A 7,609-nucleotide genomic window follows, 5' to 3' on the forward strand; every position below is an offset into this window, starting at 1 on the left:
TATTTTTATTAGTTGGAGGCTAATTACTTTACAGTATTGTAGTGGTTTTTGTCATACATTGACATGAATCAGCCATGGATTTACTTGTATTCCCCATCCCAATACCCCCTCCCACCTCCCTCTCCACCCGATTCCCCTGGGTCTTCCCGGTGCACCAGGCTGAAACTGTACTCTTAATACACCCTCCTCTCACTCTCCCCCATGGTACCTCCTCCTGAATTTTCCCAGGTATGGCAACTCATCCTTTCAGCTGTTCAGACTAGAAGCACTGTGTTCATCTTCAGCTCTTCTATACCGCCTAGTCAGGCCATAGACAAAGCCTGTGGGTCTATTGGAAAGTGTGTCATGAACACGCCTACTTCTTTCCATGTCAGCTGCTCTCTCCTTACTCCATGCAGGGGTCACCTCTCACTTTGATGATTATAATGCTGCCTCTTCAGCACCCCTGCCTCCACCCACCCCATCTCCTGTCACACAGCTGCCACAGTGATTCTTTCAAAGTGGCATTCCTCTCTTCAAAATCATCAAACAGCTTTCCATTGAAAGGAAATGCTCAAATACCTCCTGTGACCTGAAAGCTTCTATATAACCTTTCTGACCTCCCTCTGGACCCCCCAGCGCCTTTGTCATCCACTCTGTCCCTCTTTCCCCGCCGTCCCCACTGCAGCCACACCAGGTGACTTGCTGTGTATGAAACAGGCCAAGAGCACCTTGTCTTGGGGGCTTGGCATTTACTGTTCCCCTATCAAGTCACTCTTCTCACAAATATAATTGGATGGTTCATTCCCTCACCGCCTCCCTGTCTCCCATATCTCACTTTTTGAGACCTTTCCCTAAGCTTGCAGTAGAAAATTGTATCCACTCTCCTCAGTCACCATCAAGATCACCTTTACTCTGTTTATTTTTCTTCACTGATGCCTCTGACCCCCTGGCATTTGACATATTTGATTATTGTCTCTCTTCTTACTATGATTTAAATTCCCTGAGAGGAGGGACTTTATCTTCCTGTTCACTCCCTGGAGTTAGAATGATAGGCATTAAATATATTTGACAAATCAATAAATTGATTAATAAATATTTGAGAGGTCTAATGACTTCTAGGTTGTTCTAAGGGAAACTTTTCCCTTATTAATAGTAGCCTGATGAAATTACAATGGCTCAGTTTGCTGGAATGATTTATACAGGTTGATTTCTGGACTCTGTATTCTGTTCCATTGACATATGTGTGTGGTTTGCGCCAGTACTAGACTGTTTTGATGACTGTAGCTTTGTAGTGTAATGTGAAGTCAGAGAGTATGACTCCTTCAGCACTGTTCTTCTTTCTCTATATTGTTTTGGTGATTTCAGGTCTTTTGTGTTCTCATACACATTTTAAAATTATCTGTTCTAGTTCCAGTGAAAAATGCCGTTGACATTTTGAAAGGGATTGCATTGAAGAATCTGCAGAGGCTTCAGTAAAGAATCTGCCTGCCAAGGCAGGAGACATAAGAGACGTGGGTTCGATCCCTGGGTCGGGAAGATCCCTTGGAGGAGAACATGGCAACCCACTCCAGTATTCTTGCCTGGAGAATCCCATGCACAGAGGAACCTGGTGGGCTGCAGTCCATAGGGTCGCAGAGTCAGACACAACTGAAGTGACTTAGTTCGCACATGCACATTGAATCCAAGTTTATTTTTGAAAGGCCAAATGATTCAACTTTGAATCATTCTGCATGGCAATGGATACAAATCCTTGTAGAATGACTCATTACCTGGCTCTTATCTCTCCAGACTCTTCCTTGGCTCCTCCCAGTCACCTCCTAATTGACTGTTTAAAAATGTCTTGAAGAGGACAGTCTTGTTTTTAAGCAGGTCTCCCTGTGATTCAGAGGCCATGCACGTGCCTTTGGCTTCTTCTCTTCCCAGGTGCGCAGTGTAGGTTGTTTCATCTCCTTCTGGGTTTGGGCCCAAGTGCAACTGGGTTTCCATCTGAAGCTCAGTTGTGCTGACATAATGATTAGGACACCTCTTAAAGGACATGGTATCTTTCCTAGAAACAGAAAACTGTAAAATAGAAAACCTCCCAAGTGATTTTATTCTAAAGCCAAGCTGTATTTGAAACGTATTTGTATAACTGACAATTTAAAAAACCAGCAACAATAAAACCAACTTTAGCTTCAGATGTTTCTTCCTTTTCGTCTGCTTTCTCTTTTTCATGAACTAGATATCTGGAACCAAATTCACTTGTTTGCCTCAGTTTTCCACAGAACTTGCATGTGAGATTAAGCCTAAATTCCCATCAAAACCCTGTTTAAAATGGCTACAGTATTTTAGATGCATCATATTGTAATAATTTAAACTTTTTAAGAATACACAGAAAATATGAAAGTATTTTTACTTTTCCCCTCCCAGGGAAATTTTACCAGGGAGAGTTAGCAGACATATGCCCTAACACTTTCTAAATCTGGTTGAAATATTTGGCAGCAGCTTCAACGCTGCTGCTGCTAATAATTACAAACATCATAATTATAACATTTGTTTTGTACAACTAGCATTCCCATAGTCATGTGGTAGGTTAATTAATATGAGAGCATCTTTTGAGTGCTGACTTTAACTATAATCTTACCTTTAAAAATAAACCTGTAAGAGGTGCTTAGCTTCTACTAAAGCAAATATAAAGTAGATTTGACTTTCCTAATTCGTAAGTGGTCTCCCTCCAATCAGTATTCTCCCTACCTAAAGCATCTGGCTTAGCTACGTAAATATTTTTATGAATTGTTCTTTCATGTTGTGTCAGTATTAAAAGACTTTAATTGTTTTAAATTTCCAACAGAAGCTAATTCACACACATAGTACCTACTCTGTAAAAGGCAGAGGTTAGGCTACAGGAAACTACTAGAATGAGTAAGATACAGTTCCTGTCCTGAAACGCAGTTGTAAAGGCTGGTAAATCTTTATATTTGGTGGCTTTTAAAAAGCTGATCCTACTCTACTTCCTTAATTTATCTCCCACTCAACCTTAGCTAAACTCTCTGCTGAAGTCCCACATGTGGACATGCTCTCCCTAAATGTTTTTTATGTGTCCTTTCTGCCTACTCAGGTAAGTATCTTTCCTGACTTATTTCCCACTCCTTTTCTTTAAGTCCTGCTCAAATCATGCCCTTTTCTTTGTTTATTCATCCCTAATCTACACAGATTTCTCCTTCACCTTGGTGTCATGCCTGGCTTTGTTAGTCAATTTTTTACTTATTCATAGATCTTATTTTTCCAAGTTGACTGTGACTGCTCTGAGGACAGGAACGATGTTTATTTTTATATGCCTCACACATGGAATGTGATCAATATTTTATTTATTCTGGCCTAAGAGTTCATAATTTTATGTATTTTTTCACATAAGTAGGACTTTTGAAGTTTTAAGTTCATTCACCTTTGTATGTAGCTGGGCCTTTAAAGTTAAAAATTAAAAGTCTTCAGGTCTACTTATATGGGTATCATGTTACAGTCTTAGAGATTCTGCTTATGTGGACACTATTTGTGATGTTTATAAATGTTTATAAATGGTCCACATTTAGCAATGAACTGGCAACAGTAGGGGGATTGGCAGTCTGACTCAAGTGTCACAAATTGGTATGTTTTTGTTTCCAGTCTGGATTTTAGGTCTCAGAAGCTCTTAATTGATTCGTGCTTAATGAATTCACAAAAGTGTTGATTTATAAAAGCAAATTCTGCCCAAGATACTCTTTTCCTGGAAATTTTTACTCAAAAAATTATTGCTTAGGGATTTGGTAAATAGGGAGTAGCAAAAGAAATTGAATACTTTAAAGATGGCTTCCATCAAGCTATGATACCATGAAGAGCTTTCCTTTTCTGATTAGTCTGAAATCATTATCTGAGATCTTAAACCAAGACTATAAACCATTTATAATTTTTCAGCTCTAAATTTCCTAAAACTGTTCTGTGATCAGTACTTTGGATTTGCACTAACTACTGTTTCACTCTCTCATTTTAATGTTTTGTCATAGTCTATTACAATGTCTATGTTTTAGACTGTATTACTTTTGATTGATTACTTTCTAGGTGGTTTGCTTGTAACTAACCACATCATAGAGTGAGTTCCTTCTGGGTTGGTCTTCAGAAGACAGCTAATTGATTCTACAGGTTGAAGAATTTTTTATTACTAACTTCTCTAATTTCTGGTATATACTTTACTTTTACACAAGCTGTTGACTAGAGAGAACATATTCTAAAAATTATTTGTGCATATTTATTGGTAAGGAACGTCACCTTTTATAAGAAGTGAATTTAAGACTTCTAAAAGAAAATAACCTGGTTTATGTCCTTGCTGCTTAACTGCTATTACAGCATTTGAATTATAGGATGCTTTATAAAACAGTGAGCCAAGACTTGTAATCTATATTAGTGGATGATAATCAGAAGACAAGTTCAAACACATAACTCTGATAACAAATGAAAAGAGTTGAGAAGCAGAGGCATGGAAACAACTCTCATCCTTGTTTAACTGTGTTGGTCATTTTGTTGATGCTCAAAAATCTATCCATTTCTTTCTCTAGCCATATTATTTATCACATTAAAAGAAATCTTGACACAGGAGGATTTTTTTTTTTTTTTTAAATCTTCCAGATGTCAAAATTTGATGCATGCTTGTGTTCAGTCATGTCTGACTCTTTATGACCTTATGGACTGTAGCCCGCCAGGCTCTTCTGTCCATGGGATTTTTCCAGGCAAGAATATTGGAGTGGGTTGCCAGTTCCCTCTCCAGGGGATCTTCTCAACCCAGAGATCAAACCCACATCTTCTGTATCTGTTGCATTGGCCAGCGGGTTCTTTACCACTGAGCCACCTGGGAAGCTCCAGATTTGATATATAAGTATTAATTGCTTTGTTTCGGTTGGACGTTGTCTAAGAGAAGTCATCCCTGTTTTAGAATAGCTGAGTCTGACCCTTCTCTAAATGATGCATCATTGGCAAATGAAACAAAATAAATAAAATTAATCTTTGAGGAGATGCAGTAAAAGAAAAATCTCCCTAAATATAAATAAGACTAGAACAGAATGTGACCATTTAAAAAAAGAACAACTGACCACAATTGTTTAAAGCCAACTGAAGAATTCTTTCTCATGTTTCAGCAGGCTTCTTATTTGATTATAAAGTGTTTAAGTAATGAAATCTTATAGAAACTGGTACTGCTCATATATCAAGAGGCACTTCCTATAAATGATGCACCATTATTAACTGGTCAAACATAAAGATCTATAGTTTACATACTGCATTTTCTTTGAATTCATTTGACCTAAAGGAATAGTCAGTGATAAAAGATCTGATAAAAGATAATTGTGTCAAAATAATTTTTATATTAGTTATCACTACTCATTTAGCTGTCATTGTAAAATTTTGGTCATACTTTTAATTATATCTTCACAAATATCTTATTTCATTGAACAGCTCATAAGCTCATTGAAAACTTTCAGCAAATTCTACTTTTTGTGTTTCTGTTAGGTATGGAAAAGAAGTTTATATAGGTTTTGTGCTTAGTATTTAAGTGTGTTTTGGACTTTTGATTGAGGAAAGAGATGTGTGGTTAAAAATACAATTTATATACTACTTATATTAGTAATTTGCAGAGAATAAGAACATAACTAGATATACTTTATATCTAATTTGAACATACTTCAGTGAATACCTCAAGGCCTCATCTAGATGTTTCAGAGTGATATCACTTTATTTCTAAATGCAGAATTGGTAGCTAGAAAGAGTCTCTAATTAACAGTGTAGTAAATAATAGGTTTGATTTTTATCATGTACGTAAACTGATGACTAATACAAAGGCATTTGTTACATAGTCAAATTGTTCACAGTTCAAGATGTGATAAATAACATAAACACTAAATTAGACAAACATGTATAGAATAAGCCAAAAAAGCTATATGAATAAAATTATCTATAAGTGGTTCTTTTTGGAAAAATGTGAGGTGATTTAAGTTAAAATTTAGTGATTTTTATGAATTTTTCTGTTCTTTAATTTTTTTGAGAGAAAGCACTAAACAGAAATTAACAAAAATGTTTTATTCCCAAAAAAGTAAAAAAAAAATTCCAGTTACATGACTGTTTATTCCTCAAAGCACATATAAATTATGAGAAAAAAGAAGCTTTGAATGATGAATGTTTGATATTGCATTGCTGCACATTTAATAATAATATTGATAAGTTATTTAGAAAGTGACAACTGTATTTATAAGACCCATAAAAGAAATAAAAGGTAACTGAAAATCCCTGTCTCTATAAATTATTTTATTAATTTTGTTACTGTTTAGTCATTCAGTCATGTGCGACTTTTTTGTGACCCCATGGACTACAACCCATCAGGCTCCTCCGTCCATGGGATTTTCCAGGCAAGAGTACTGGAGTGGGTTGCCAAGCCATTTACCAGGGAATCTCCCTGACCCAGGGATCAAACCTACATCTCCTGCAAGTCTCTTGCATTTTAAATGGGTTCTTTACAGCTGAGCCACTGGGGAAGTCCCTTATTAATTTACAAATAATGAAAATGGTGACTCATAAATTACTATCAATATGTATAGCCATCTTTCACAATATTTGTAGAATAGATATAATGTCATGTGGTTGTCTCTGGATGAATTGAAGGGGAAGAAATATAATATAATATTTTGGGACTGAATGAGCTATAAAAAAGTTTCTCTACTCTTAAACACCATAATTTATAACCTCCTTTTGTTCTAAATTTGTCAAAAGTTTATAACTTTATGTGTATAAAGCTATGTGTGTGTATAAAATCATAAACTCAATTTTTCAAAGATCTCAAAACCCTGTATGCAGACTGACAATTAGCTCCAACATATTAGACCCCCAGCTGTTACTTGTACATTTGGAACCTCAGACTTAGCATTTTGCAGATGACTCTTACCCGGGAGAAAATAGTCTACATTTGACCAAACACTGCAGTCTCACCCTGGCCCTCATTCTGCCTTGTCTCTTGCTCTTGGAAATCTGTTCCTTTTCTCTTGTTAAACCTCAGGTTTCCTCATAAAACGCCCATGGTTTTCTTCAGTCCTTCACCGTCATCCTAGTTGTTTCGGTTCAGTTTATACTTCTTCAGTTTATGAAGAGTGTCATTTTTAGAGTTTAGCACCTGGAACTGGACGCACTTCTTGGTGGGATAAAAAGCGTGCAGTGTCACGCCTTTCTTGTTCTGGACACTCATGTTCAGATCACACAGCCAAATAGGACATTTGTTTTTAGGAGCTACCTACCACTAAACTTTCATTAATCTTGTGGTTAATTAAGTTGTAGATTTCTAATGAACTATTAATCAAGTTTTTATGCAACCTGAACTTATGAAGTGGATATTTATAATCTTAAAGGCACAGCTTTACAAATATGTTTTATTCGGTTTCATCTCTTTGGTTCTTATCTTGGTATTCCTGATCTCGGTATTCCTGAGTATCTCTTCTCTCCAGAGTATCCATAAGGACTGCTGCCAGACTTGAAATTTCTGTTCTGTTTATTTAAATCTTATGCCGAAAAAATAAATCAAGTTGGACATTGCAGCCTGGACTCCCATTACAAGAGCCTGTGCACAAGTTACTTCAGT

Source organism: Cervus elaphus, chromosome 14 (genome assembly GCF_910594005.1).
Source record: "Cervus elaphus chromosome 14, mCerEla1.1, whole genome shotgun sequence".
Classification (NCBI taxonomy): domain Eukaryota; kingdom Metazoa; phylum Chordata; class Mammalia; order Artiodactyla; family Cervidae; genus Cervus; species Cervus elaphus.